General features: G+C 31.8%; 36 non-coding genes across 36 annotated transcripts; all 36 read left to right on the top strand.

Moving 5' to 3' along the window:
• Positions 1-331: 331 nt before the first annotated feature.
• TRNAV-AAC (transfer RNA valine (anticodon AAC)) lies at positions 332-404 on the top strand. The gene has a single exon. It is a non-coding gene; the product is annotated as a tRNA-Val (tRNA).
• An 869-nt stretch (positions 405-1,273) lies between these two features.
• TRNAV-CAC (transfer RNA valine (anticodon CAC)) lies at positions 1,274-1,346 on the top strand. The gene has a single exon. It is a non-coding gene; the product is annotated as a tRNA-Val (tRNA).
• A 429-nt stretch (positions 1,347-1,775) lies between these two features.
• Positions 1,776-1,848, top strand: TRNAV-AAC (transfer RNA valine (anticodon AAC)). The gene has a single exon. It is a non-coding gene; the product is annotated as a tRNA-Val (tRNA).
• Positions 1,849-2,716: 868 nt separating this feature from the next.
• On the top strand, positions 2,717-2,789 carry TRNAV-CAC (transfer RNA valine (anticodon CAC)). The gene has a single exon. It is a non-coding gene; the product is annotated as a tRNA-Val (tRNA).
• Positions 2,790-3,220: 431 nt separating this feature from the next.
• On the top strand, positions 3,221-3,293 carry TRNAV-AAC (transfer RNA valine (anticodon AAC)). Its single transcript has one exon. It is a non-coding gene; the product is annotated as a tRNA-Val (tRNA).
• An 868-nt stretch (positions 3,294-4,161) lies between these two features.
• TRNAV-GAC (transfer RNA valine (anticodon GAC)) lies at positions 4,162-4,234 on the top strand. The gene has a single exon. It is a non-coding gene; the product is annotated as a tRNA-Val (tRNA).
• Positions 4,235-4,883: 649 nt separating this feature from the next.
• Positions 4,884-4,956, top strand: TRNAV-AAC (transfer RNA valine (anticodon AAC)). Its single transcript has one exon. It is a non-coding gene; the product is annotated as a tRNA-Val (tRNA).
• Positions 4,957-5,824: 868 nt separating this feature from the next.
• Positions 5,825-5,897, top strand: TRNAV-CAC (transfer RNA valine (anticodon CAC)). Its single transcript has one exon. It is a non-coding gene; the product is annotated as a tRNA-Val (tRNA).
• A 429-nt stretch (positions 5,898-6,326) lies between these two features.
• On the top strand, positions 6,327-6,399 carry TRNAV-AAC (transfer RNA valine (anticodon AAC)). Its single transcript has one exon. It is a non-coding gene; the product is annotated as a tRNA-Val (tRNA).
• An 868-nt stretch (positions 6,400-7,267) lies between these two features.
• On the top strand, positions 7,268-7,340 carry TRNAV-CAC (transfer RNA valine (anticodon CAC)). Its single transcript has one exon. It is a non-coding gene; the product is annotated as a tRNA-Val (tRNA).
• A 431-nt stretch (positions 7,341-7,771) lies between these two features.
• On the top strand, positions 7,772-7,844 carry TRNAV-AAC (transfer RNA valine (anticodon AAC)). Its single transcript has one exon. It is a non-coding gene; the product is annotated as a tRNA-Val (tRNA).
• Positions 7,845-8,712: 868 nt separating this feature from the next.
• On the top strand, positions 8,713-8,785 carry TRNAV-GAC (transfer RNA valine (anticodon GAC)). Its single transcript has one exon. It is a non-coding gene; the product is annotated as a tRNA-Val (tRNA).
• Positions 8,786-9,434: 649 nt separating this feature from the next.
• On the top strand, positions 9,435-9,507 carry TRNAV-AAC (transfer RNA valine (anticodon AAC)). The gene has a single exon. It is a non-coding gene; the product is annotated as a tRNA-Val (tRNA).
• An 868-nt stretch (positions 9,508-10,375) lies between these two features.
• On the top strand, positions 10,376-10,448 carry TRNAV-CAC (transfer RNA valine (anticodon CAC)). Its single transcript has one exon. It is a non-coding gene; the product is annotated as a tRNA-Val (tRNA).
• Positions 10,449-10,879: 431 nt separating this feature from the next.
• TRNAV-AAC (transfer RNA valine (anticodon AAC)) lies at positions 10,880-10,952 on the top strand. The gene has a single exon. It is a non-coding gene; the product is annotated as a tRNA-Val (tRNA).
• Positions 10,953-11,820: 868 nt separating this feature from the next.
• TRNAV-CAC (transfer RNA valine (anticodon CAC)) lies at positions 11,821-11,893 on the top strand. Its single transcript has one exon. It is a non-coding gene; the product is annotated as a tRNA-Val (tRNA).
• A 432-nt stretch (positions 11,894-12,325) lies between these two features.
• Positions 12,326-12,398, top strand: TRNAV-AAC (transfer RNA valine (anticodon AAC)). Its single transcript has one exon. It is a non-coding gene; the product is annotated as a tRNA-Val (tRNA).
• Positions 12,399-13,049: 651 nt separating this feature from the next.
• On the top strand, positions 13,050-13,122 carry TRNAV-AAC (transfer RNA valine (anticodon AAC)). The gene has a single exon. It is a non-coding gene; the product is annotated as a tRNA-Val (tRNA).
• An 869-nt stretch (positions 13,123-13,991) lies between these two features.
• On the top strand, positions 13,992-14,064 carry TRNAV-CAC (transfer RNA valine (anticodon CAC)). Its single transcript has one exon. It is a non-coding gene; the product is annotated as a tRNA-Val (tRNA).
• A 429-nt stretch (positions 14,065-14,493) lies between these two features.
• Positions 14,494-14,566, top strand: TRNAV-AAC (transfer RNA valine (anticodon AAC)). The gene has a single exon. It is a non-coding gene; the product is annotated as a tRNA-Val (tRNA).
• Positions 14,567-15,434: 868 nt separating this feature from the next.
• On the top strand, positions 15,435-15,507 carry TRNAV-CAC (transfer RNA valine (anticodon CAC)). Its single transcript has one exon. It is a non-coding gene; the product is annotated as a tRNA-Val (tRNA).
• A 431-nt stretch (positions 15,508-15,938) lies between these two features.
• On the top strand, positions 15,939-16,011 carry TRNAV-AAC (transfer RNA valine (anticodon AAC)). Its single transcript has one exon. It is a non-coding gene; the product is annotated as a tRNA-Val (tRNA).
• An 868-nt stretch (positions 16,012-16,879) lies between these two features.
• Positions 16,880-16,952, top strand: TRNAV-CAC (transfer RNA valine (anticodon CAC)). The gene has a single exon. It is a non-coding gene; the product is annotated as a tRNA-Val (tRNA).
• Positions 16,953-17,382: 430 nt separating this feature from the next.
• Positions 17,383-17,455, top strand: TRNAV-AAC (transfer RNA valine (anticodon AAC)). Its single transcript has one exon. It is a non-coding gene; the product is annotated as a tRNA-Val (tRNA).
• Positions 17,456-18,323: 868 nt separating this feature from the next.
• On the top strand, positions 18,324-18,396 carry TRNAV-CAC (transfer RNA valine (anticodon CAC)). The gene has a single exon. It is a non-coding gene; the product is annotated as a tRNA-Val (tRNA).
• A 429-nt stretch (positions 18,397-18,825) lies between these two features.
• Positions 18,826-18,898, top strand: TRNAV-AAC (transfer RNA valine (anticodon AAC)). Its single transcript has one exon. It is a non-coding gene; the product is annotated as a tRNA-Val (tRNA).
• An 868-nt stretch (positions 18,899-19,766) lies between these two features.
• TRNAV-CAC (transfer RNA valine (anticodon CAC)) lies at positions 19,767-19,839 on the top strand. The gene has a single exon. It is a non-coding gene; the product is annotated as a tRNA-Val (tRNA).
• Positions 19,840-20,270: 431 nt separating this feature from the next.
• On the top strand, positions 20,271-20,343 carry TRNAV-AAC (transfer RNA valine (anticodon AAC)). Its single transcript has one exon. It is a non-coding gene; the product is annotated as a tRNA-Val (tRNA).
• An 868-nt stretch (positions 20,344-21,211) lies between these two features.
• On the top strand, positions 21,212-21,284 carry TRNAV-CAC (transfer RNA valine (anticodon CAC)). The gene has a single exon. It is a non-coding gene; the product is annotated as a tRNA-Val (tRNA).
• Positions 21,285-21,934: 650 nt separating this feature from the next.
• On the top strand, positions 21,935-22,007 carry TRNAV-CAC (transfer RNA valine (anticodon CAC)). Its single transcript has one exon. It is a non-coding gene; the product is annotated as a tRNA-Val (tRNA).
• Positions 22,008-22,438: 431 nt separating this feature from the next.
• Positions 22,439-22,511, top strand: TRNAV-AAC (transfer RNA valine (anticodon AAC)). The gene has a single exon. It is a non-coding gene; the product is annotated as a tRNA-Val (tRNA).
• Positions 22,512-23,379: 868 nt separating this feature from the next.
• Positions 23,380-23,452, top strand: TRNAV-CAC (transfer RNA valine (anticodon CAC)). The gene has a single exon. It is a non-coding gene; the product is annotated as a tRNA-Val (tRNA).
• A 430-nt stretch (positions 23,453-23,882) lies between these two features.
• Positions 23,883-23,955, top strand: TRNAV-AAC (transfer RNA valine (anticodon AAC)). Its single transcript has one exon. It is a non-coding gene; the product is annotated as a tRNA-Val (tRNA).
• Positions 23,956-24,823: 868 nt separating this feature from the next.
• Positions 24,824-24,896, top strand: TRNAV-CAC (transfer RNA valine (anticodon CAC)). The gene has a single exon. It is a non-coding gene; the product is annotated as a tRNA-Val (tRNA).
• A 432-nt stretch (positions 24,897-25,328) lies between these two features.
• TRNAV-AAC (transfer RNA valine (anticodon AAC)) lies at positions 25,329-25,401 on the top strand. Its single transcript has one exon. It is a non-coding gene; the product is annotated as a tRNA-Val (tRNA).
• Positions 25,402-26,269: 868 nt separating this feature from the next.
• TRNAV-CAC (transfer RNA valine (anticodon CAC)) lies at positions 26,270-26,342 on the top strand. The gene has a single exon. It is a non-coding gene; the product is annotated as a tRNA-Val (tRNA).
• The last annotated feature ends 341 nt before the right edge of the window (positions 26,343-26,683 follow it).

The following is a 26,683-nucleotide window of genomic DNA, read 5'->3' as shown; positions in this document are numbered from 1 at the left end:
AATATCAAAAGTCAATTTCCCTTCTACCATGCATATTGGATGGTGTTGCATTCATGAAGTACCTGTAGTGTAGAGTTATTCACATTTACCCAATATGCATAAGGTCCCCCTTCAAAATTGGTCAGAAATACATTAAAAAAAGATTTTTTTTAGAAAATACAATGATCAGAATTGATAATAAGTGAATGTGTCCTCTTGAAAAGCAAAGTGGAAAAATAGCGTCAAAATTAATAGAAAATAGGAAAAAAAGTTTAGAAAAAATTATATTTCTAAGAAAAGCATGTGTCATTTGTACTTCCAGACTAGATAGTGATGGGATCCACGAGAGTCAGTTTCTGTAGTGTAGTGGTTATAACGTTCGCCTAACACGCGAAAGGTCCCCATTTCGAAACTGGGCAGAAACAATCTTTTAGCTTTAGAATTTTAAAACAATGAATTTTTTGGGTAAAATGCTCAATAAAAATACAATCAGATAAAAAGTTTATTTTAGCATGCCATACTGAATGCCAAAGATCATTTTTTATTGGATGATGGTCGCAAATTTTTCATGTAGTATCTGTAGTGTAGTGATTTCATGTTTGCCTCACACGTGAAAGGTCCCCAGTTCGAAATTGGCAGAAACATATTTTGTTACCTAAGCACTTTGAATTCAATCATTTATATTTTGATAACTATATACTGTTGCATTGCTTAATGAAAAAGCAAGCAAAAAATCATATTGCAGAATATCAAAAGTCAATTTCCCTTCTACCGTGCATATTGGATGGTGTTGCATTCATAAAGTACTTGTAGTGTAGTATTATTCACATTTAGCCAATATGCATAAGGTTCCCCTTCAAAATTGGTCAGAAATACATTAAAAATAGATTTTTTTATTAAATACAATGATCAGAACTATTAATAAGTGAATGTGTCCTCTTGAAATGCAAAGTGGAAAAAATAGCATAGAAATTATTAGAAAATAGAAAAATAAGTTTAGAATTTTTTTTTCTAAGAAAACGGTTTGCCAATGGTACTTCCCGACTCCATAGTGATGAGATCTTCAAAAGTCAGTTTCTGTATTGTAGTGGTTATCACATTCGCCTAAAACACAAAAGGTCCCCAGTTCGAAACTGGGCAGAAATATGCTGTTATCTTTAGAATTTTAAAACAAGGGATTTTTGGTTGAAATGCCAAATAAAAATGCAATCATATAAAAAGTTTATTTCAGAATGCCATAATGTATGTCAAAGATCATTTTTTATTGGATGGCAGGAGATGCTGTTTCCATGTAGTTTCTGTAGTGTAGTGGTTATCACGTTTGCCTCACATGTGAAAGGTCCCCAGTTCGAAACTGGGCAGAAACATATTTTGTTACCTAAACACTTTGAATTCAATAATTTATATTTTGATAACTATCTACTGTTGCATTGCTCAATGAAAAAGCAAGCAAAAATCATATTGCAGAATATCAAAAGTCAATTTCCCTTCTATCATGCATATTGGATGGTGTTGCATTCATGAAGTACCTGTAGTGTAGAGTTATTCACATTTACCCAATATGCATAAGGTCCCCCTTCAAAATTGGTCAGAAATACATTAAAAAAAGATTTTTTAGCAAATACAATGATCAGAATTGATAATAAGTGAATGTGTCCTCTTGAAAAGCAAAGTGGAAAAATAGCGTCAAAATTATTAGAAAATAGGAAAAAAAGTTTAGAAAAAATAATATTTCTAAGAAAAGAATGTGTCATTTGAACTTCCAGACTAGATAGTGATGGAATGCACGAGAGTCAGTTTCTGTAGTCTAGTGGTTATAACGTTCGCCTAACACGCGAAAGGTCCCCATTTCGAAACTGGGCAGAAACAATCTTTTAGCTTTAGAATTTTAAAACAATGAATTTTTTGGGTAAAATGCTCAATAAAAATACAATCAGATAAAAAGTTTATTTTAGCATGCCATACTGAATGCCAAAGATCATTTTTTATTGGATGATGGTCGCAAATTTTTCATGTAGTATCTGTAGTGTAGTGATTTCATGTTTGCCTCACACGTGAAAGGTCCCCAGTTCGAAATTGGCAGAAACATATTTTGTTACCTAAGCACTTTGAATTCAATAATTTATATTTTGATAACTATATACTGTTGCATTGCTTAATGAAAAAGCAAGCAAAAAATCATATTGCAGAATATCAAAAGTCAATTTCCCTTCTACCATGCATATTGGATGGTGTTGAATTCATAAAGTACCTGTAGTGTAGTATTATTCACATTTAGCCAATATGCATAAGGTTCCCCTTCAAAATTGGTCAGAAATACATTAAAAATAGATTTTTTTATTAAATACAATGATCAGAACTATTAATAAGTGAATGTGTCCTCTTGAAATGCAAAGTGGAAAAAATAGCATAGAAATTATTAGAAAATAGAAAAATAAGTTTAGAATTTTTTTTCTAAGAAAACGGTTTGCCAATGGTACTTCCCGACTCCATAGTGATGAGATCTTCAAAAGTCAGTTTCTGTATTGTAGTGGTTATCACATTCGCCTAAAACACAAAAGGTCCCCAGTTCGAAACTGGGCAGAAATATGCTGTTATCTTTAGAATTTTAAAACAAGGGATTTTTGGTTGAAATGCCAAATAAAAATGCAATCATATAAAAAGTTTATTTCAGAATGCCATAATGTATGTCAAAGATCATTTTTTATTGGATGGCAGGAGATGCTGTTTCCATGTAGTTTCTGTAGTGTAGTGGTTATCACGTTTGCCTCACATGTGAAAGGTCCCCAGTTCGAAACTGGGCAGAAACATATTTTGTTACCTAAACACTTTGAATTCAATAATTTATATTTTGATAACTATCTACTGTTGCATTGCTCAATGAAAAAGCAAGCAAAAATCATATTGCAGAATATCAAAAGTCAATTTCCCTTCTATCATGCATATTGGATGGTGTTGCATTCATGAAGTACCTGTAGTGTAGAGTTATTCACATTTATCCAATATGCATAAGGTCCCCCGTCAAAATTGGTCAGAAATACATTAAAAAAAAGATTTTTTCAGTAAATACAATGATCAGAATTGATAATAAGTGAATGTGTCCTCTTGAAATGCAATGTGCAAAAATAGCGTCAAAATTATTAGAAAATAGGAAAAAAAGTTTAGAAAAAATTATATTTCTAAGAAAAGCATGTGTCATTTGTACTTCCAGACTAGATAGTGATGGGATCCACGAGAGTCAGTTTCTGTAGTGTAGTGTTTATCACATTTGCCTAACATGCGAAAGGTCCCCAGTTCGAAACTGGGCAGAAACAATCTTTTTGCTTTAGAATTTTAAAACAATGAATTTTTGGGTAAAATGCTCAATAAAAATACAATCAGATAAAAAGTTTATTTTAGCATGCCATACTGAATGCCAAAGATCATTTTTTATTGGATGATGGTCGCAAATTTTTCATGTAGTATCTGTAGTGTAGTGATTTCATGTTTGTCTCACACGTGAAAGGTCCCCAGTTCAAAATTGGCAGAAACATATTTTGTTACCTAAACACTTTGAATTCAATCATTTATATTTTGATAACTATATACTGTTGCATTGCTTAATGAAAAAGCAAGCGAAAAATCATATTGCAGATTATCAAAAGTCAATTTCCCTTCTACCATGCATATTGGATGGTGTTGCATTCATAAAGTACCTGTAGTGTAGTATTATTCACATTTAGCCAATATGCATAAGGTTCCCCTTCAAAATTGGTCAGAAATACATAAAAAAATAGATTTTTTTATTAAATACAATGATAAGAACTATTAATAAGTGAATGTGTCCTCTTGAAATGCAAAGTGGAAAAAATAGCATAGAAATTATTAGAAAATAGAAAAATAAGTTTAGAATTTTTTTTCTAAGAAAACGGTTTGCCAATGGTACTTCCCGACTCCATAGTGATGAGATCTTCAAAAGTCAGTTTCTGTATTGTAGTGGTTATCACATTCGCTTAAAACACAAAAGGTCCCCAGTTCGAAACTGGGCAGAAATATGCTGTTATCTTTAGAATTTTAAAACAAGGGATTTTTGGTTGAAGTGCCAAATAAAAATGCAATCATATAAAAAGTTTATTTCAGAATGCCATAATGTATGTCAAAGATCATTTTTTATTGGATGGCGGGAGATGCTGTTTCCATGTAGTTTCTGTAGTGTAGTGGTTATCACGTTCGCCTGACATGCGAAAGGTCCCCAGTTCGAAACTGGGCAGAAACAATCTTTTAGCTTTAGAATTTTAAAACAATGAATTTTTGGGTAAAATGCTCAATAAAAATACAATCAGATAAAAAGTTTATTTTAGCATGCCATACTGAATGCCAAAGATCATTTTTTATTGGATGATGGTCGCAAATTTTTCATGTAGTATCTGTAGTGTAGTGATTTCATGTTTGCCTCACACGTGAAAGGTCCCCAGTTCGAAATTGGCAGAAACATATTTTGTTACCTAAACACTTTGAATTCAATAATTTATATTTTGATAACTATCTACTGTTGCATTGCTCAATGAAAAAGCAAGCAATAATCATATTGCAGAATATCAAAAGTCAATTTCCCTTCTACCATGCATATTGGATGGTGTTGCATTCATGAAGTACCTGTAGTGTAGAGTTATTCACATTTACCCATTATGCATAAGGTCCCCCTTCAAAATTGGTCAGAAATACATTAAAAAAAGATTTTTTTTAGAAAATACAATGATCAGAATTGATAATAAGTGAATGTGTCCTCTTGAAAAGCAAAGTGGAAAAATAGCGTCAAAATTATTAGAAAATAGGAAAAAAAGTTTAGAAAAAATTATATTTCTAAGAAAAGCATGTGTCATTTGTACTTCCAGACTAGATAGTGATGGGATCCACGAGAGTCAGTTTCTGTAGTGTAGTGGTTATCATGTTCGCCTAACATGCGAAAAGTCCCCAGTTCGAAACTGGGCAGAAACAATCTTTTAGCTTTAGAATTTTAAAACAATGAATTTTTGGGTAAAATGCTCAATAAAAATACAATCAGATAAAAAGTTTATTTTAGCATGCCATACTGAATGCCAAAGATCATTTTTTATTGGATGATGGTCGCAAATTTTTCATGTAGTATCTGTAGTGTAGTGATTTCATGTTTGCCTCACACGTGAAAGGTCCCCAGTTTGAAATTGGTAGAAACATATTTTGTTACCTAAACACTTTGAATTCAATAATTTATATTTTGATAACTATATACTGTTGCATTGCTTAATGAAAAAGCAAGCAAAAAATCATATTGCAGAATATCAAAAGTCAATTTCCCTTCTACCGTGCATATTGGATGGTGTTGCATTCATAAAGTACTTGTAGTGTAGTATTATTCACATTTAGCCAATATGCATAAGGTTCCCCTTCAAAATTGGTCAGAAATACATTAAAAATAGATTTTTTTATTAAATACAATGATCAGAACTATTAATAAGTGAATGTGTCCTCTTGAAATGCAAAGTGGAAAAAATAGCATAGAAATTATTAGAAAATAGAAAAATAAGTTTAGAATTTTTTTTTCTAAGAAAACGGTTTGCCAATGGTACTTCCCGACTCCATAGTGATGAGATCTTCAAAAGTCAGTTTCTGTATTGTAGTGGTTATCACATTCGCCTAAAACACAAAAGGTCCCCAGTTCGAAACTGGGCAGAAATATGCTGTTATCTTTAGAATTTTAAAACAAGGGATTTTTGGTTGAAATGCCAAATAAAAATGCAATCATATAAAAAGTTTATTTCAGAATGCCATAATGTATGTCAAAGATCATTTTTTATTGGATGGCAGGAGATGCTGTTTCCATGTAGTTTCTGTAGTGTAGTGGTTATCACGTTTGCCTCACATGTGAAAGGTCCCCAGTTCGAAACTGGGCAGAAACATATTTTGTTACCTAAACACTTTGAATTCAATAATTTATATTTTGATAACTATCTACTGTTGCATTGCTCAATGAAAAAGCAAGCAAAAATCATATTGCAGAATATCAAAAGTCAATTTCCCTTCTATCATGCATATTGGATGGTGTTGCATTCATGAAGTACCTGTAGTGTAGAGTTATTCACATTTACCCAATATGCATAAGGTCCCCCTTCAAAATTGGTCAGAAATACATTAAAAAAAGATTTTTTAGCAAATACAATGATCAGAATTGATAATAAGTGAATGTGTCCTCTTGAAAAGCAAAGTGGAAAAATAGCGTCAAAATTATTAGAAAATAGGAAAAAAAGTTTAGAAAAAATAATATTTCTAAGAAAAGAATGTGTCATTTGAACTTCCAGACTAGATAGTGATGGAATGCACGAGAGTCAGTTTCTGTAGTCTAGTGGTTATAACGTTCGCCTAACACGCGAAAGGTCCCCATTTCGAAACTGGGCAGAAACAATCTTTTAGCTTTAGAATTTTAAAACAATGAATTTTTTGGGTAAAATGCTCAATAAAAATACAATCAGATAAAAAGTTTATTTTAGCATGCCATACTGAATGCCAAAGATCATTTTTTATTGGATGATGGTCGCAAATTTTTCATGTAGTATCTGTAGTGTAGTGATTTCATGTTTGCCTCACACGTGAAAGGTCCCCAGTTCGAAATTGGCAGAAACATATTTTGTTACCTAAGCACTTTGAATTCAATAATTTATATTTTGATAACTATATACTGTTGCATTGCTTAATGAAAAAGCAAGCAAAAAATCATATTGCAGAATATCAAAAGTCAATTTCCCTTCTACCATGCATATTGGATGGTGTTGAATTCATAAAGTACCTGTAGTGTAGTATTATTCACATTTAGCCAATATGCATAAGGTTCCCCTTCAAAATTGGTCAGAAATACATTAAAAATAGATTTTTTTATTAAATACAATGATCAGAACTATTAATAAGTGAATGTGTCCTCTTGAAATGCAAAGTGGAAAAAATAGCATAGAAATTATTAGAAAATAGAAAAATAAGTTTAGAATTTTTTTTCTAAGAAAACGGTTTGCCAATGGTACTTCCCGACTCCATAGTGATGAGATCTTCAAAAGTCAGTTTCTGTATTGTAGTGGTTATCACATTCGCCTAAAACACAAAAGGTCCCCAGTTCGAAACTGGGCAGAAATATGCTGTTATCTTTAGAATTTTAAAACAAGGGATTTTTGGTTGAAATGCCAAATAAAAATGCAATCATATAAAAAGTTTATTTCAGAATGCCATAATGTATGTCAAAGATCATTTTTTATTGGATGGCAGGAGATGCTGTTTCCATGTAGTTTCTGTAGTGTAGTGGTTATCACGTTTGCCTCACATGTGAAAGGTCCCCAGTTCGAAACTGGGCAGAAACATATTTTGTTACCTAAACACTTTGAATTCAATAATTTATATTTTGATAACTATCTACTGTTGCATTGCTCAATGAAAAAGCAAGCAAAAATCATATTGCAGAATATCAAAAGTCAATTTCCCTTCTATCATGCATATTGGATGGTGTTGCATTCATGAAGTACCTGTAGTGTAGAGTTATTCACATTTATCCAATATGCATAAGGTCCCCCGTCAAAATTGGTCAGAAATACATTAAAAAAAAGATTTTTTCAGTAAATACAATGATCAGAATTGATAATAAGTGAATGTGTCCTCTTGAAATGCAATGTGCAAAAATAGCGTCAAAATTATTAGAAAATAGGAAAAAAAGTTTAGAAAAAATTATATTTCTAAGAAAAGCATGTGTCATTTGTACTTCCAGACTAGATAGTGATGGGATCCACGAGAGTCAGTTTCTGTAGTGTAGTGTTTATCACATTTGCCTAACATGCGAAAGGTCCCCAGTTCGAAACTGGGCAGAAACAATCTTTTTGCTTTAGAATTTTAAAACAATGAATTTTTGGGTAAAATGCTCAATAAAAATACAATCAGATAAAAAGTTTATTTTAGCATGCCATACTGAATGCCAAAGATCATTTTTTATTGGATGATGGTCGCAAATTTTTCATGTAGTATCTGTAGTGTAGTGATTTCATGTTTGTCTCACACGTGAAAGGTCCCCAGTTCAAAATTGGCAGAAACATATTTTGTTACCTAAACACTTTGAATTCAATCATTTATATTTTGATAACTATATACTGTTGCATTGCTTAATGAAAAAGCAAGCGAAAAATCATATTGCAGATTATCAAAAGTCAATTTCCCTTCTACCATGCATATTGGATGGTGTTGCATTCATAAAGTACCTGTAGTGTAGTATTATTCACATTTAGCCAATATGCATAAGGTTCCCCTTCAAAATTGGTCAGAAATACATTAAAAAATAGATTTTTTTATTAAATACAATGATAAGAACTATTAATAAGTGAATGTGTCCTCTTGAAATGCAAAGTGGAAAAAATAGCATAGAAATTATTAGAAAATAGAAAAATAAGTTTAGAATTTTTTTTCTAAGAAAACGGTTTGCCAATGGTACTTCCCGACTCCATAGTGATGAGATCTTCAAAAGTCAGTTTCTGTATTGTAGTGGTTATCACATTCGCTTAAAACACAAAAGGTCCCCAGTTCGAAACTGGGCAGAAATATGCTGTTATCTTTAGAATTTTAAAACAAGGGATTTTTGGTTGAAGTGCCAAATAAAAATGCAATCATATAAAAAGTTTATTTCAGAATGCCATAATGTATGTCAAAGATCATTTTTTATTGGATGGCGGGAGATGCTGTTTCCATGTAGTTTCTGTAGTGTAGTGGTTATCACGTTCGCCTGACATGCGAAAGGTCCCCAGTTCGAAACTGGGCAGAAACAATCTTTTAGCTTTAGAATTTTAAAACAATGAATTTTTGGGTAAAATGCTCAATAAAAATACAATCAGATAAAAAGTTTATTTTAGCATGCCATACTGAATGCCAAAGATCATTTTTTATTGGATGATGGTCGCAAATTTTTCATGTAGTATCTGTAGTGTAGTGATTTCATGTTTGCCTCACACGTGAAAGGTCCCCAGTTCGAAATTGGCAGAAACATATTTTGTTACCTAAACACTTTGAATTCAATAATTTATATTTTGATAACTATCTACTGTTGCATTGCTCAATGAAAAAGCAAGCAATAATCATATTGCAGAATATCAAAAGTCAATTTCCCTTCTACCATGCATATTGGATGGTGTTGCACTCATGAAGTACCTGTAGTGTAGAGTTATTCACATTTACCCATTATGCATAAGGTCCCCCTTCAAAATTGGTCAGAAATACATTAAAAAAAGATTTTTTTTAGAAAATACAATGATCAGAATTGATAATAAGTGAATGTGTCCTCTTGAAAAGCAAAGTGGAAAAATAGCGTCAAAATTATTAGAAAATAGGAAAAAAAGTTTAGAAAAAATTATATTTCTAAGAAAAGCATGTGTCATTTGTACTTCCAGACTAGATAGTGATGGGATCCACGAGAGTCAGTTTCTGTAGTGTAGTGGTTATCATGTTCGCCTAACATGCGAAAAGTCCCCAGTTCGAAACTGGGCAGAAACAATCTTTTAGCTTTAGAATTTTAAAACAATGAATTTTTGGGTAAAATGCTCAATAAAAATACAATCAGATAAAAAGTTTATTTTAGCATGCCATACTGAATGCCAAAGATCATTTTTTATTGGATGATGGTCGCAAATTTTTCATGTAGTATCTGTAGTGTAGTGATTTCATGTTTGCCTCACACGTGAAAGGTCCCCAGTTTGAAATTGGTAGAAACATATTTTGTTACCTAAACACTTTGAATTCAATAATTTATATTTTGATAACTATATACTGTTGCATTGCTTAATGAAAAAGCAAGCAAAAAATCATATTGCAGAATATCAAAAGTCAATTTCCCTTCTACCATGCATATTGGATGGTGTTGCATTCATAAAGTACCTGTAGTGTAGTATTATTCACATTTAGCCAATATGCATAAGGTTCCCCTTCAAAATTGGTCAGAAATACATTAAAAATAGATTTTTTTATTAAATACAATGATCAGAACTATTAATAAGTGAATGTGTCCTCTTGAAATGCAAAGTGGAAAAAATAGCATAGAAATTATTAGAAAATAGAAAAATAAGTTTAGAATTTTTTTTTCTAAGAAAACGGTTTGCCAATGGTATTTCCCAACTCCATAGTGATGAGATCTTCAAAAGTCAGTTTCTGTATTGTAGTGGTTATCACATTCGCCTAAAACACAAAAGGTCCCCAGTTCGAAACTGGGCAGAAATATGCTGTTATCTTTAGAATTTTAAAACAAGGGATTTTTGGTTGAAATGCCAAATAAAAATGCAATCATATAAAAAGTTTATTTCAGAATGCCATAATGTATGTCAAAGATCATTTTTTATTGGATGGCGGGAGATGATGTTTCTATGTAGTTTCTGTAGTGTAGTGGTTATCACGTTCGCCTCACACGCGAAAGGTCCCCAGTTCGAAACTGGGCAGAAACATATTTTGTTACCTAAACACTTTGAATTCAATAATTTATATTTTGATAACTATCTACTGTTGCATTGCTCAATGAAAAAGCAAACAATAATCATATTGCAGAATATCAAAAGTCAATTTCCCTTCTACCATGCATATTGGATGGTGTTGCATTCATGAAGTACCTGTAGTGTAGAGTTATTCACATTTACCCAATATGCATAAGGTCCCCCTTCAAAATTGGTCAGAAATACATTAAAAAAAGATTTTTTTTAGAAAATACAATGATCAGAATTGTTAATAAGTGAATGTGTCCTCTTGAAAAGCAAAGTGGAAAATTAGCGTCAAAATTATTAGAAAATAGGAAAAAAAGTTTAGAAAAAATTATATTTCTAAGAAAAGCATGTGTCATTTGTACTTCCAGACTAGATAGTGATGGGATCCACGAGAGTCAATTTCTGTAGTGTAGTGGTTATCACGTTCGCCTAACACGCGAAAGGTCCCCAGTTCGAAACTGGGCAGAAACAATCTTTTAGCTTTAGAATTTTAAAACAATGAATTTTTGGGTAAAATGCTCAATAAAAATACAATCAGATAAAAAGTTTATTTTAGCATGCCATACTGAATGCCAAAGATCATTTTTTATTGGATGATGGTCGCAAATTTTTCAGGTAGTATCTGTAGTGTAGTGATTTCATGTTTGCCTCACACGTGAAAGGTCCCCAGTTCGAAATTGGCAGAAACATATTTTGTTACCTAAACACTTTGAATTCAATCATTTATATTTTGATAACTATATACTGTGGCATTGCTTAATGAAAAAGCAAGCAAAAAATCATATTGCAGAATATCAAAAGTCAATTTCCCTTCTACCGTGCATATTGGATGGTGTTGCATTCATAAAGTACTTGTAGTGTAGTATTATTCACATTTAGCCAATATGCATAAGGTTCCCCTTCAAAATTGGTCAGAAATACATTAAAAATAGATTTTTTTATTAAATACAATGATCAGAACTATTAATAAGTGAATGTGTCCTCTTGAAATGCAAAGTGGAAAAAATAGCATAGAAATTATTAGAAAATAGAAAAATAAGTTTAGAAATTTTTTTTCTAAGAAAACGATTTGCCAATGGTACTTCCCGACTCCATAGTGATGAGATCTTCAAAAGTCAGTTTCTGTATTGTAGTGGTTATCACATTCGCCTAAAACACAAAAGGTCCCCAGTTCGAAACTGGGCAGAAATATGCTGTTATCTTTAGCATTTTAAAACAAGGGATTTTTGGTTGAAATGCCAAATAAAAATGCAATCATATAAAAAGTTTATTTCAGAATGCCATAATGTATGTCAAAGATCATTTTTTATTGGATGGCGGGAGATGCTGTTTCCATGTAGTTTCTGTAGTGTAGTGGTTATCATGTTCGCCTCACACGCGAAAGGTCCCCAGTTCGAAACTGGGCAGAAACATATTTTGTTACCTAAACACTTTGAATTCAATAATTTATATTTTGATAACTATCTACTGTTGCATTGCTCAATGAAAAAGCCAGCAAAAATCATATTGCAGAATATCAAAAGTCAATTTCCCTTCTATCATGCATATTGGATGGTGTTGCATTCATGAAGTACCTGTAGTATAGAGTTATTCATATTTACCCAATATGCATAAGGTCCCCCGTCAAAATTGGTCAGAAATACATTAAAAAAAAGATTTTTTTTTAGTAAATACAATGATCAGAATTGATAATAAGTGAATGTGTCCTCTTGAAATGCAAAGTGGAAAAATAGCGTCAAAATTATTAGAAAATAGGAAAAAAGTTTAGAAAAAATTATATTTCTAAGAAAAGCATGTGTCATTTGTACTTCCAGACTAGATAGTGATGGGATTCACGCGAGTCAGTTTCTGTAGTGTAGTGGTTATCACGTTCGCCTAACATGCGGAAGGTCCCCAGTTCGAAACTGGGCAGAAACAATCTTTTAGCTTTAGAATTTTAAAACAATGAATTTTTGGGTAAAATGCTCAATAAAAATACAATCAGATAAAAAGTTTATTTTAGCATGCCATACTGAATGCCAAAGATCATTTTTTATTGGATGATGGTCGCAAATTTTTCATGTAGTATCTGTAGTGTAGTGATTTCATGTTTGCCTCACACGTGAAAGGTCCCAAGTTCGAAATTGGCAGAAACATATTTTTTGTTACCTAAACACTTTGAATTCAATAATTTATATTTTGATAACTATCTACTGTTGCATTGCTCAATGAAAAAGCAAGCAATAATCATATTGCAGAATATCAAAAGTCAATTTCCCTTCTACCATGCATATTGGATGGTGTTGCATTCATGAAGTACCTGTAGTGTAGAGTTATTCACATTTACCCAATATGCATAAGGTCCCCCTTCAAAATTGGTCAGAAATACATTAAAAAAAGATTTTTTTTAGAAAATACAATGATCAGAATTGATAATAAGTGAATGTGTCCTCTTGAAAAGCAAAGTGGAAAAATAGCGTCAAAATTAATAGAAAATAGGAAAAAAAGTTTAGAAAAAATTATATTTCTAAGAAAAGCATGTGTCATTTGTACTTCCAGACTAGATAGTGATGGGATCCACGAGAGTCAGTTTCTGTAGTGTAGTGGTTATAACGTTCGCCTAACACGCGAAAGGTCCCCATTTCGAAACTGGGCAGAAACAATCTTTTAGCTTTAGAATTTTAAAACAATGAATTTTTTGGGTAAAATGCTCAATAAAAATACAATCAGATAAAAAGTTTATTTTAGCATGCCATACTGAATGCCAAAGATCATTTTTTATTGGATGATGGTCGCAAATTTTTCATGTAGTATCTGTAGTGTAGTGATTTCATGTTTGCCTCACACGTGAAAGGTCCCCAGTTCGAAATTGGCAGAAACATATTTTGTTACCTAAGCACTTTGAATTCAATCATTTATATTTTGATAACTATATACTGTTGCATTGCTTAATGAAAAAGCAAGCAAAAAATCATATTGCAGAATATCAAAAGTCAATTTCCCTTCTACCGTGCATATTGGATGGTGTTGCATTCATAAAGTACTTGTAGTGTAGTATTATTCACATTTAGCCAATATGCATAAGGTTCCCCTTCAAAATTGGTCAGAAATACATTAAAAATAGATTTTTTTATTAAATACAATGATCAGAACTATTAATAAGTGAATGTGTCCTCTTGAAATGCAAAGTGGAAAAAATAGCATAGAAATTATTAGAAAATAGAAAAATAAGTTTAGAATTTTTTTTTCTAAGAAAACGGTTTGCCAATGGTACTTCCCGACTCCATAGTGATGAGATCTTCAAAAGTCAGTTTCTGTATTGTAGTGGTTATCACATTCGCCTAAAACACAAAAGGTCCCCAGTTCGAAACTGGGCAGAAATATGCTGTTATCTTTAGAATTTTAAAACAAGGGATTTTTGGTTGAAATGCCAAATAAAAATGCAATCATATAAAAAGTTTATTTCAGAATGCCATAATGTATGTCAAAGATCATTTTTTATTGGATGGCAGGAGATGCTGTTTCCATGTAGTTTCTGTAGTGTAGTGGTTATCACGTTTGCCTCACATGTGAAAGGTCCCCAGTTCGAAACTGGGCAGAAACATATTTTGTTACCTAAACACTTTGAATTCAATAATTTATATTTTGATAACTATCTACTGTTGCATTGCTCAATGAAAAAGCAAGCAAAAATCATATTGCAGAATATCAAAAGTCAATTTCCCTTCTATCATGCATATTGGATGGTGTTGCATTCATGAAGTACCTGTAGTGTAGAGTTATTCACATTTACCCAATATGCATAAGGTCCCCCTTCAAAATTGGTCAGAAATACATTAAAAAAAGATTTTTTAGCAAATACAATGATCAGAATTGATAATAAGTGAATGTGTCCTCTTGAAAAGCAAAGTGGAAAAATAGCGTCAAAATTATTAGAAAATAGGAAAAAAAGTTTAGAAAAAATAATATTTCTAAGAAAAGAATGTGTCATTTGAACTTCCAGACTAGATAGTGATGGAATGCACGAGAGTCAGTTTCTGTAGTCTAGTGGTTATAACGTTCGCCTAACACGCGAAAGGTCCCCATTTCGAAACTGGGCAGAAACAATCTTTTAGCTTTAGAATTTTAAAACAATGAATTTTTTGGGTAAAATGCTCAATAAAAATACAATCAGATAAAAAGTTTATTTTAGCATGCCATACTGAATGCCAAAGATCATTTTTTATTGGATGATGGTCGCAAATTTTTCATGTAGTATCTGTAGTGTAGTGATTTCATGTTTGCCTCACACGTGAAAGGTCCCCAGTTCGAAATTGGCAGAAACATATTTTGTTACCTAAGCACTTTGAATTCAATAATTTATATTTTGATAACTATATACTGTTGCATTGCTTAATGAAAAAGCAAGCAAAAAATCATATTGCAGAATATCAAAAGTCAATTTCCCTTCTACCATGCATATTGGATGGTGTTGAATTCATAAAGTACCTGTAGTGTAGTATTATTCACATTTAGCCAATATGCATAAGGTTCCCCTTCAAAATTGGTCAGAAATACATTAAAAATAGATTTTTTTATTAAATACAATGATCAGAACTATTAATAAGTGAATGTGTCCTCTTGAAATGCAAAGTGGAAAAAATAGCATAGAAATTATTAGAAAATAGAAAAATAAGTTTAGAATTTTTTTTCTAAGAAAACGGTTTGCCAATGGTACTTCCCGACTCCATAGTGATGAGATCTTCAAAAGTCAGTTTCTGTATTGTAGTGGTTATCACATTCGCCTAAAACACAAAAGGTCCCCAGTTCGAAACTGGGCAGAAATATGCTGTTATCTTTAGAATTTTAAAACAAGGGATTTTTGGTTGAAATGCCAAATAAAAATGCAATCATATAAAAAGTTTATTTCAGAATGCCATAATGTATGTCAAAGATCATTTTTTATTGGATGGCAGGAGATGCTGTTTCCATGTAGTTTCTGTAGTGTAGTGGTTATCACGTTTGCCTCACATGTGAAAGGTCCCCAGTTCGAAACTGGGCAGAAATATATTTTGTTACCTAAACACTTTGAATTCAATAATTTATATTTTGATAACTATCTACTGTTGCATTGCTCAATGAAAAAGCAAGCAAAAATCATATTGCAGAATATCAAAAGTCAATTTCCCTTCTATCATGCATATTGGATGGTGTTGCATTCATGAAGTACCTGTAGTGTAGAGTTATTCACATTTATCCAATATGCATAAGGTCCCCCGTCAAAATTGGTCAGAAATACATTAAAAAAAAGATTTTTTCAGTAAATACAATGATCAGAATTGATAATAAGTGAATGTGTCCTCTTGAAATGCAATGTGCAAAAATAGCGTCAAAATTATTAGAAAATAGGAAAAAAAGTTTAGAAAAAATTATATTTCTAAGAAAAGCATGTGTCATTTGTACTTCCAGACTAGATAGTGATGGGATCCACGAGAGTCAGTTTCTGTAGTGTAGTGTTTATCACATTTGCCTAACATGCGAAAGGTCCCCAGTTCGAAACTGGGCAGAAACAATCTTTTTGCTTTAGAATTTTAAAACAATGAATTTTTGGGTAAAATGCTCAATAAAAATACAATCAGATAAAAAGTTTATTTTAGCATGCCATACTGAATGCCAAAGATCATTTTTTATTGGATGATGGTCGCAAATTTTTCATGTAGTATCTGTAGTGTAGTGATTTCATGTTTGTCTCACACATGAAAGGTCCCCAGTTCAAAATTGGCAGAAACATATTTTGTTACCTAAACACTTTGAATTCAATCATTTATATTTTGATAACTATATACTGTTGCATTGCTTAATGAAAAAGCAAGCGAAAAATCATATTGCAGATTATCAAAAGTCAATTTCCCTTCTACCATGCATATTGGATGGTGTTGCATTCATAAAGTACCTGTAGTGTAGTATTATTCACATTTAGCCAATATGCATAAGGTTCCCCTTCAAAATTGGTCAGAAATACATAAAAAAATAGATTTTTTTATTAAATACAATGATAAGAACTATTAATAAGTGAATGTGTCCTCTTGAAATGCAAAGTGGAAAAAATAGCATAGAAATTATTAGAAAATAGAAAAATAAGTTTAGAATTTTTTTTCTAAGAAAACGGTTTGCCAATGGTACTTCCCGACTCCATAGTGATGAGATCTTCAAAAGTCAGTTTCTGTATTGTAGTGGTTATCACATTCGCTTAAAACACAAAAGGTCCCCAGTTCGAAACTGGGCAGAAATATGCTGTTATCTTTAGAATTTTAAAACAAGGGATTTTTGGTTGAAGTGCCAAATAAAAATGCAATCATATAAAAAGTTTATTTCAGAATGCCATAATGTATGTCAAAGATCATTTTTTATTGGATGGCGGGAGATGCTGTTTCCATGTAGTTTCTGTAGTGTAGTGGTTATCACGTTCGCCTCACACGCAAAAGGTCCCCAGTTCGAAACTGGGCAGAAACATATTTTGTTACCTAAACACTTTGAATTCAATAATTTATATTTTGATAACTATCTACTGTTGCATTGCTCAATGAAAAAGCAAGCAATAATCATATTGCAGAATATCAAAAGTCAATTTCCCTTCTACCATGCATATTGGATGGTGTTGCATTCATGAAGTACCTGTAGTGTAGAGTTATTTACATTTACCCAATATGCATAAGGTCCCCCTTCAAAATTGGTCAGAAATACATTAAAAAAATATTTTTTTAGAAAATACAATGATCAGAATTGATAATAAGTGAATGTGTCCTCTTGAAAAGCAAAGTGGAAAAATAGCGTCAAAATTATTAGAAAATAGGAAAAAAAGTTTAGAAAAAATAATATTTCTAAGAAAAGCATGTGTCATTTGTACTTCCAGACTAGATAGTGATGGAATGCACGAGAGTCAGTTTCTGTAGTGTAGTGGTTATCATGTTCGCCTAACACGCGAAAGGTCACCAGTTCGAAACTGGGCAGAAACAATCTTTTAGCTTTAGAATTTTAAAACAATGAATTTTTGGGTAAAATGCTCAATAAAAATACAATCAGATAAAAAGTTTATTTTAGCATGCCATACTGAATGCCAAAGATCATTTTTTATTGGATGATGGTCGCAAATTTTTCATGTAGTATCTGTAGTGTAGTGATTTCATGTTTGCCTCACACGTGAAAGGTCCCCAGTTCGAAATTGGCAGAAACATATTTTGTTACCTAAACACTTTGAATTCAATAATTTATATTTTGATAACTATATACTGTTGCATTGCTTAATGAAAAAGCAAGCAAAAAATCATATTGCAGAATATCAAAAGTCAATTTCCCTTCTACCATGCATATTGGATGGTGTTGCATTCATAAAGTACCTGTAGTGTAGTATTATTCACATTTAGCCAATATGCATAAGGTTCCCCTTCAAAATTGGTCAGAAATACATTAAAAAAAGATTTTTTTATTAAATACAATGATCAGAACTATTAATAAGTGAATGTGTCCTCTTGAAATGCAAAGTGGAAAAAATAGCATAGAAATTATTAGAAAATAGAAAAATAAGTTTAACATTTTTTTTTCTAAGAAAACGGTTTGCCAATGGTACTTCCCGACTCCATAGTGATGAGATCTTCAAAAGTCAGTTTCTGTATTGTAGTGGTTATCACATTCGCCTAAAACACAAAAAGTCCCCAGTTCGAAACTGGGCAGAAATATGCTGTTATCTTTAGAATTTTAAAACAAGGGATTTTTGGTTGAAATGCCAAATAAAAATGCAATCATATAAAAAGTTTATTTCAGAATGCCATAATGTATGTCAAAGATCATTTTTTATTGGATGGCGGGAGATGCTGTTTCCATGTAGTTTCTGTAGTGTAGTGGTTATCACGTTCGCCTCACACGCGAAAGGTCCCCAGTTCGAAACTGGGCAGAAACATATTTTCTTACCTAAACATTTTGAATTCAATAATTTATATTTTGATAACTATCTACTGTTGCATTGCTCAATGAAAAAGCAAGCAATAATCATATTGCAGAATATCAAAAGTCAATTTCCCTTCTACCATGCATATTGGATGGTGTTGCATTCATGAAGTACCTGTAGTGTAGAGTTATTCACATTTACCCAATATGCATAAGGTCCCCCTTCAAAATTGGTCAGAAATACATTAAAAAAAGATTTTTTAGAAAATACAATGATCAGAATTGATAATAAGTGAATGTGTCCTCTTGAAAAGCAAAGTGGAAAAATAGCGTCAAAATTATTAGAAAATAGGAAAAAAAGTTTAGAAAAAATTATATTTCTAAGAAAAGCATGTGTCATTTGTACTTCCAGACTAGATAGTGATGGGATTCACGACAGTCAGTTTCTGTAGTGTAGTGGTTATCACGTTCGCCTAACATGCGAAAGGTCCACAGTTTGAAACTGGGCAGAAACAATCTTTTAGCTTTAGAATTTTAAAACAATGAATTTTTGGGTAAAATGCTCAATAAAAATACAATCAGATAAAAAGTTTATTTTAGCATGCCATACTGAATGCCAAAGATCATTTTTTATTGGATGATGGTCGCAAATTTTTCATGTAGTATCTGTAGTGTAGTGATTTCATGTTTGCCTCACACGTGAAAGGTCCCCAGTTTGAAATTGGCAGAAACATATTTTGTTACCTAAACACTTTGAATTCAATAATTTATATTTTGATAACTATATACTGTTGCATTGCTTAATGAAAAAGCAAGCAAAAAATCATATTGCAGAATATCAAAAGTCAATTTCCCTTCTACCATGCATATTGGATGGTGTTGCATTCATAAAGTACCTGTAGTGTAGTATTATTCACATTTAGCCAATATGCATAAGGTTCCCCTTCAAAATTGGTCAGAAATACATTAAAAATAGATTTTTTTATTAAATACAATGATCAGAACTATTAATAAGTGAATGTGTCCTCTTGAAATGCAAAGTGGAAAAAATAGCATAGAAATTATTAGAAAATAAAAAAATAAGTTTAGAATTTTTTTTTCTAAGAAAACGGTTTGCCAATGGTACTTCCCAACTCCATAGTGATGAGATCTTCAAAAGTCAGTTTCTGTATTGTAGTGGTTATCACATTCGCCTAAAACACAAAAGGTCCCCAGTTCGAAACTGGGCAGAAATATGCTGTTATCTTTAGAATTTTAAAACAAGGGATTTTTGGTTGAAATGCCAAATAAAAATGCAATCATATAAAAAGTTTATTTCAGAATGCCATAATGTATGTCAAAGATCATTTTTTATTGGATGGCGGGAGATGCTGTTTCCATGTAGTTTCTGTAGTGTAGTGGTTATCACGTTTGCCTCACACGCGAAAGGTCCCCAGTTCGAAACTGGGCAAAAACATATTTTGTTACCTAAACACTTTGAATTCAATAATTTATATTTTGATAACTATCTACTGTTGCATTGCTCAATGAAAAAGCAAGCAATAATCATATTGCAGAATATCAAAAGTCAATTTCCCTTCTACCATGCATATTGGATGGTGTTGCATTCATGAAGTACCTGTAGTGTAGAGTTATTCACATTTACCCAATATGCATAAGGTCCCCAGTCAAAATTGGTCAGAAATACATTAAAAAAAAGATTTTTTTAGTAAATACAATGATCAGAATTGATAATAAGTGAATGTGTCCTCTTGAAAAGCAAAGTGGAAAAATAGCGTCAAAATTATTAGAAAATAGGAAAAAAAGTTTAGAAAAAATTATATTTCTAAGAAAAGCATGTGTCATTTGTACTTCCAGACTAGATAGTGATGGGATCCACGAGAGTCAGTTTCTGTAGTGTAGTGGTTATCACGTTCGCCTAACATGCGAAAGGTCCACAGTTTGAAACTGGGCAGAAACAATCTTTTAGCTTTAGAAGTTTAAAACAATGAATTTTTGGGTAAAATGCTCAATAAAAATACAATCAGATAAAAAGTTTATTTTAGCATGCCATACTGAATGCCAAAGATCATTTTTTATTGGATGATGGTCGCAAATTTTTCATGTAGTATCTGTAGTGTAGTGATTTCATGTTTGCCTCACACGTGAAAGGTCCCCAGTTTGAAATTGGCAGAAATATATTTTGTTACCTAAACACTTTGAATTCAATAATTTATATTTTGATAACTATATACTGTTGCATTGCTTAATGAAAAAGCAAGCAAAAAATCATATTGCAGAATATCAAAAGTCAATTTCCCTTCTACCATGCATATTGGATGGTGTTGCATTCATAAAGTACCTGTAGTGTAGTGTTATTCACATTTAGCCAATATGCATAAGGTTCCCCTTCAAAATTGGTCAGAAATACATTAAAAATAGATTTTTTTATTAAATACAATGATCAGAACTATTAATAAGTGAATGTGTCCTCTTGAAATGCAAAGTGGAAAAAATAGCATAGAAATTATTAGAAAATAGAAAAATAAGTTTAGAATTTTTTTTTCTAAGAAAACGGTTTGCCAATGGTACTTCCCGACTCCATAGTGATGAGATCTTCAAAAGTCAGTTTCTGTATTGTAGTGGTTATCACATTCGCCTAAAACACAAAAGGTCCCCAGTTCGAAACTGGGCAGAAATATGCTGTTATCTTTAGAATTTTAAAACAAGGGATTTTTGGTTGAAATGCCAAATAAAAATGCAATCATATAAAAAGTTTATTTCAGAATGCCATAATGTATGTCAAAGATCATTTTTTATTGGATGGCGGGAGATGCTGTTTCCATGTAGTTTCTGTAGTGTAGTGGTTATCACGTTCGCCTCACACGCGAAAGGTCCCCAGTTCGAAACTGGGCGGAAACATATTTTGTTACCTAAACACTTTGAATTCAATAATTTATATTTTGATAACTATATACTGTTGCATTGCTTAATGAAAAAGCAAGCAAAAAATCATATTGCAGAATATCAAAAGTCAATTTCCCTTCTACCATGCATATTGGATGGTGTTGCATTCATAAAGTACCTGTAGTGTAGTATTATTCACATTTAGCCAATATGCATAAGGTTCCCCTTCAAAATTGGTCAGAAATACATTAAAAATAGATTTTTTTATTAAATACAATGATCAGAACTATTAATAAGTGAATGTGTCCTCTTGAAATGCAAAGTGGAAAAAATAGCATAGAAATTATTAGAAAATAAAAAAATAAGTTTAGAATTTTTTTTCCTAAGAAAACGGTTTGCCAATGGTACTTCCCAACTCCATAGTGATGAGATCTTCAAAAGTCAGTTTCTGTATTGTAGTGGTTATCACATTCGCCTAAAACACAAAAGGTCCCCAGTTCGAAACTGGGCAGAAATATGCTGTTATCTTTAGAATTTTAAAACAAGGGATTTTTGGTTGAAATGCCAAATAAAAATGCAATCATATAAAAAGTTTATTTCAGAATGCCATAATGTATGTCAAAGATCATTTTTTATTGGATGGCGGGAGATGCTGTTTCCATGTAGTTTCTGTAGTGTAGTGGTTATCACGTTTGCCTCACACGCGAAAGGTCCCCAGTTCGAAACTGGGCAAAAACATATTTTGTTACCTAAACACTTTGAATTCAATAATTTATATTTTGATAACTATCTACTGTTGCATTGCTCAATGAAAAAGCAAGCAATAATCATATTGCAGAATATCAAAAGTCAATTTCCCTTCTACCATGCATATTGGATGGTGTTGCATTCATGAAGTACCTGTAGTGTAGAGTTATTCACATTTACCCAATATGCATAAGGTCCCCAGTCAAAATTGGTCAGAAATACATTAAAAAAAAGATTTTTTTAGTAAATACAATGATCAGAATTGATAATAAGTGAATGTGTCCTCTTGAAAAGCAAAGTGGAAAAATAGCGTCAAAATTATTAGAAAATAGGAAAAAAAGTTTAGAAAAAATTATATTTCTAAGAAAAGCATGTGTCATTTGTACTTCCAGACTAGATAGTGATGGGATCCACAAGAGTCAGTTTCTGTAGTGTAGTGGTTATCACGTTCGCCTAACATGCGAAAGGTCCACAGTTTGAAACTGGGCAGAAACAATCTTTTAGCTTTAGAAGTTTAAAACAATGAATTTTTGGGTAAAATGCTCAATAAAAATACAATCAGATAAAAAGTTTATTTTAGCATGCCATACTGAATGCCAAAGATCATTTTTTATTGGATGATGGTCGCAAATTTTTCATGTAGTATCTGTAGTGTAGTGATTTCATGTTTGCCTCACACGTGAAAGGTCCCCAGTTTGAAATTGGCAGAAATATATTTTGTTACCTAAACACTTTGAATTCAATAATTTATATTTTGATAACTATATACTGTTGCATTGCTTAATGAAAAAGCAAGCAAAAAATCATATTGCAGAATATCAAAAGTCAATTTCCCTTCTACCATGCATATTGGATGGTGTTGCATTCATAAAGTACCTGTAGTGTAGTATTATTCACATTTAGCCAATATGCATAAGGTTCCCCTTCAAAATTGGTCAGAAATACATTAAAAATAGATTTTTTTATTAAATACAATGATCAGAACTATTAATAAGTGAATGTGTCCTCTTGAAATGCAAAGTAGAAAAAATAGCATAGAAATTATTAGAAAATAGAAAAATAAGTTTAGAATTTTTTTTTCTAAGAAAACGGTTTGCCAATGGTACTTCCCGACTCCATAGTGATGAGATCTTCAAAAGTCAGTTTCTGTATTGTAGTGGTTATCACATTCGCCTAAAACACAAAAGGTCCCCAGTTCGAAACTGGGCAGAAATATGCTGTTATCTTTAGAATTTTAAAACAAGGGATTTTTGGTTGAAATGCCAAATAAAAATGCAATCATATAAAAAGTTTATTTCAGAATGCCATAATGTATGTCAAAGATCATTTTTTATTGGATGGCGGGAGATGCTGTTTCCATGTAGTTTCTGTAGTGTAGTGGTTATCACGTTCGCCTCACACGCGAAAGGTCCCCAGTTCGAAACTGGGCGGAAACATTTTTTGTTACCTAAACACTTTGAATTCAATAATTTATATTTTGATAACTATCTACTGTTGCGTTGCTCAATGAAAAAGCAAGCAATTATCATATTGCAGAATATCAAAAGTCAATTTCCCTTCTACCATGCATATTGGATGGTGTTGCATTCATGAAGTACCTGTAGTGTAGAGTTATTCACATTTACCCAATATGCATAAGGTCCCCCTTCAAAATTGGTCAGAAATACATTAAAAAAAGATTTTTTTAGAAAATACAATGATCAGAATTGATAATAAGTGAATGTGTCCTCTTGAAAAGCAAAGTGGAAAAATAGCGTCAAAATTATTAGAAAATAGGAAAAAAAGTTTAGAAAAAATTATATTGCTAAGAAAAGCATGTGTCATTTGTACTTCCAGACTAGATAGTGATGGGATCCACAAGAGTTAGTTTCTGTAGTGTAGTGGTTATCACGTTCGCCTAACATGCGAAAGGTCCCCAGTTCGAAACTGGGCAGAAACAATCTTTTAGCTTTAGAATTTTAAAACAATGAATTTTTGGGTAAAATGCTCAATAAAAATACAATCAGATAAAAAGTTTATTTTAGCATGCCATACTGAATGCCAAAGATCATTTTTTATTGGATGATGGTCGCAAATTTTTCATGTAGTATCTGTAGTGTAGTGATTTCATGTTTGCCTCACACGTGAAAGGTCCCCAGTTTGAAATTGGCAGAAATATATTTTGTTACCTAAACACTTTGAATTCAATAATTTATATTTTGATAACTATATACTGTTGCATTGCTTAATGAAAAAGCAAGCAAAAAATCATATTGCAGAATATCAAAAGTCAATTTCCCTTCTACCATGCATATTGGATGGTGTTGCATTCATAAAGTACCTGTAGTGTAGTATTATTCACATTTAGCCAATATGCATAAGGTTCCCCTTCAAAATTGGTCAGAAATACATTAAAAATAGATTTTTTTATTAAATACAATGATCAGAACTATTAATAAGTGAATGTGTCCTCTTGAAATGCAAAGTGGAAAAAATAGCATAGAAATTATTAGAAAATAAAAAAATAAGTTTAGAATTTTTTTTTCTAAGAAAACGGTTTGCCAATGGTACTTCCCGACTCCATAGTGATGAGATCTTCAAAAGTCAGTTTCTGTATTGTAGTGGTTATCACATTCGCCTAAAACACAAAAGGTCACCAGTTCGAAACTGGGCAGAAATATGCTGTTATCTTTAGAATTTTAAAACAAGGGATTTTTGGTTGAAATGCCAAATAAAAATGCAATCATATAAAAAGTTTATTTCAGAATGCCATAATGTATGTCAAAGATCATTTTTTATTGGATGGCGGGAGATGCTGTTTCCATGTAGTTTCTGTAGTGTAGTGGTTATCACGTTTGCCTCACACGCGAAAGGTCCCCAGTTTGAAACTGGGCAGAAACATATTTTGTTACCTAAACACTTTGAATTCAATAATTTATATTTTGATAACTATCTACTGTTGCATTGCTCAATGAAAAAGCAAGCAATAATCATATTGCAGAATATCAAAAGTCAATTTCCCTTCTACCATGCATATTGGATGGTGTTGCATTCATGAAGTACCTGTAGTGTAGAGTTATTCACATTTACCCAATATGCATAAGGTCCCCAGTCAAAATTGGTCAGAAATACATTAAAAAAAAGATTTTTTTTAGTAAATACAATGATCAGAATTGATAATAAGTGAATGTGTCCTCTTGAAAAGCAAAGTGGAAAAATAGCGTCAAAATTATTAGAAAATAGGAAAAAAAGTTTAGAAAAAATTATATTTCTAAGAAAAGCATGTGTCATTTGTACTTCCAGACTAGATAGTGATGGGATCCACGAGAGTCAGTTTCTGTAGTGTAGTGGTTATCACGTTCGCCTAACATGCGAAAGGTCCACAGTTTGAAACTGGGCAGAAACAATCTTTTAGCTTTAGAAGTTTAAAACAATGAATTTTTGGGTAAAATGCTCAATAAAAATACAATCAGATAAAAAGTTTATTTTAGCATGCCATACTGAATGCCAAAGATTATTTTTTATTGGATGATGGTCGCAAATTTTTCATGTAGTATCTGTAGTGTAGTGATTTCATGTTTGCCTCACACGTGAAAGGTCCCCAGTTTGAAATTGGCAGAAATATATTTTGTTACCTAAACACTTTGAATTCAATAATTTAGATTTTGACAACTATATACTCTTGCATTGCTTAATAAAAAAGCAAGCAAAAAATCATATTGCAGAATATCAAAAGTCAATTTCCCTTCTACCATGCATATTGGATGGTGTTGCATTCATAAAGTACCTGTAGTGTAGTATTATTCACATTTAGCCAATATGCATAAGGTTCCCCTTCAAAATTGGTCAGAAATACATTAAAAATAGATTTTTTTATTAAATACAATGATCAGAACTATTAATAAGTGAATGTGTCCTTTTGAAATGCAAAGTGGAAAAAATAGCATAGAAATTATTAGAAAATAGAAAAATAAGTTTAGAATTTTTTTTTCTAAGAAAACGGTTTGCCAATGGTACTTCCCGACTCCATAGTGATGAGATCTTCAAAAGTCAGTTTCTGTATTGTAGTGGTTATCACATTCGCCTAAAACACAAAAGGTCCCCAGTTCGAAACTGGGCAGAAATATGCTGTTATCTTTAGAATTTTAAAACAAGGGATTTTTGGTTGAAATGCCAAAAAAAAATGCAATCATATAAAAAGTTTATTACAGAATGCCATAATGTATGTCAAAGATCATTTTTTATTGGATGGCGGGAGATGCTGTTTCCATGTAGTTTCTGTAGTGTAGTGGTTATCACGTTCGCCTCACACGCGAAAGGTCCCCAGTTCGAAACTGGGCAGAAACATATTTTGTTACCTAAACACTTTGAATTCAATAATTTATATTTTGATAACTATCTACTGTTGCATTGCTCAATGAAAAAGCAAGCAATAATCATATTGCAGAATATCAAAAGTCAATTTCCCTTCTACCATGCATATTGGATGGTGTTGCATTCATGAAGTACCTGTAGTGTAGAGTTATTCACATTTACCCAATATGCATAAGGTCCCCAGTCAAAATTGGTCAGAAATACATTAAAAAAAAGATTTTTTTTAGTAAATACAATGATCAGAATTGATAATAAGTGAATGTGTCCTCTTGAAAAGCAAAGTGGAAAAATAGCGTCAAAATTATTAGAAAATA

This window comes from Pseudophryne corroboree, chromosome 4 (genome assembly GCF_028390025.1).
Source record: "Pseudophryne corroboree isolate aPseCor3 chromosome 4, aPseCor3.hap2, whole genome shotgun sequence".
NCBI classification, from domain to species: domain Eukaryota; kingdom Metazoa; phylum Chordata; class Amphibia; order Anura; family Myobatrachidae; genus Pseudophryne; species Pseudophryne corroboree.
Note: the sequence above shows the minus strand (reverse complement) of the source record. Positions and strands in the feature narration are given on the sequence as shown.